General features: G+C 38.2%; 1 non-coding gene across 1 annotated transcript; it reads right to left on the bottom strand.

Moving 5' to 3' along the window:
* Positions 1 to 271: 271 nt before the first annotated feature.
* LOC146946617 (small nucleolar RNA R71) lies at positions 272 to 378 on the bottom strand. The gene has a single exon (XR_015029486.1). It is a non-coding gene; the product is annotated as a small nucleolar RNA R71 (small nucleolar RNA).
* Between the last annotated feature and the right edge of the window lie 1,280 nt (positions 379 to 1,658).

Below are 1,658 nucleotides of genomic sequence, written 5' to 3'. Positions count from 1 at the left end.
TGAAATCAAGCCTGCCCTACTTAACTTGGTGCAGCAAAATCAGTTTTCGGGATTCCCCACCGATAATCCCAATCTTCATATCTCTGTTTTCCTACGAATTAGTGGAACCCTAAAGGAGAACCAAGAGGTTGTAAGACTTCATCTCTTTCCCTTTTCCTTAAGGGATAGAGCTAGCGCTTGGTTCCATTCTCTTGAAGTCGGTTTTATTACTTCATGGGATCAAATGAGGCAAGCATTCCTTGCCCGATTCTTTCCCCCCTCTAAAACTGCTAAACTAAGGGACCAAATCACACGGTTCAATCAAAAAGATGGGAAATCTCTCTATGAGGCGTGGGAGCATTTCAAGGAAATGCTTAGACTTTGTCCCCCCCATGTCCTAGAGAAGTGGCTTATAGTCCACACTTTTTATAATGGCTTATCTTATACCACTAAGATGTCTGTTGATGCAGCTGCAGGTGAAGCTCTAATGAACAAGAACTATACGGAGGCATACGCCTTGATTAAGACATGGCTCAAAATCATTACAAGTGGACCGACGAGAGAGCCATCACTAGTTCTTCATCCTCCAAAAAGGAGGCAGGTATGTACGAAGTCTCTAACTATGATCACCTTGCTGCTAAGATTGATGCACTAACCCAAAAATTTGAAACACTAAATGTTAGTGTGATAGGCCAAACCGCAAGTGTACGGTCTATCGAAGTAATAGTAGTAAAGGAGTATCGTTCCGCTAGGGAGTTGTTCAATTCAATTAACTTTTAGAGATTGATTAGAGGAGAAAAGAAATAAGAAGGTTGAGAGTTCAGTTGTTGAAAGTAAATAACAATAATAAAAATAGCCTTGGGATTATTGGTTTATCGTAATAACGAATCTTTTCACAAACAAGCCTTAAACTTATAACCTTATGTTGGTCTTAATTTCTAAAGACAAGTTTCTCTTTAGCCTATCACATCTCCTTTCGGTCTCAGTGAGTGTGTTCCTCCAACAACCACACCTATTTTCATGGGTGATTGCCTTTGGAATCCTTGAAGCTCGAAACTTTATATGTCACAAGGTTTGCTAGACTATTTTCATGTTTCGTAATCCTTGTCTAGATTCACTTGTTCGAATATCAAAACTCCACTTTCGTTTTATGAATTGATATTTGGAATAATGAATTAACAATTATCAAACCCTCCACTTTCGTTTCTACAGTTTGATAATGGTTAATTCATGTTAAAACAGTGAATCTAGATTAGAAATTAAGGTTACATAAGATTAAGGTTTAAGGCTTGGTTTAATCCGGATTACGTCATTAGACTTATCCAACAATCCCAAGACAAGAGAAGTCTACTCACTCATGTTCATTGTAGACATAGAGAAGGGAAGAGAAAGCATAAAATAAATTGCAAGAAAGAAATAAAATAAAAGAGCTTTATTAAAATAATTACTAAAATATTCTAAGAAAAGGTGAATGTTTATGATGGAGTGCTACTCTATTTATAGCTTTACAATTGACTTAAAATCTAAGCAACTATCCGGGCTAATCAGTAAAACTACAACAGAGTAACTTGGGCCCGAAGAAAAAGCAGCAAAAGAGGCTCTGGAGGGTGGCACGACCGTGCCACATGTTGGCACGGGCCGTGCCAAGCTTCTGACTTTGTGGAGACATTTTTGTCTCC

The sequence above is a fragment of the Medicago sativa genome, chromosome 2 (genome assembly GCF_051527215.1).
Source record: "Medicago sativa cultivar Bolivia chromosome 2, Bolivia_mono, whole genome shotgun sequence".
In the NCBI taxonomy this organism is placed as follows: domain Eukaryota; kingdom Viridiplantae; phylum Streptophyta; class Magnoliopsida; order Fabales; family Fabaceae; genus Medicago; species Medicago sativa.
The sequence above is the reverse complement of the archived record's forward strand: the minus strand, read 5'-3'. Positions and strand labels throughout refer to the sequence as shown.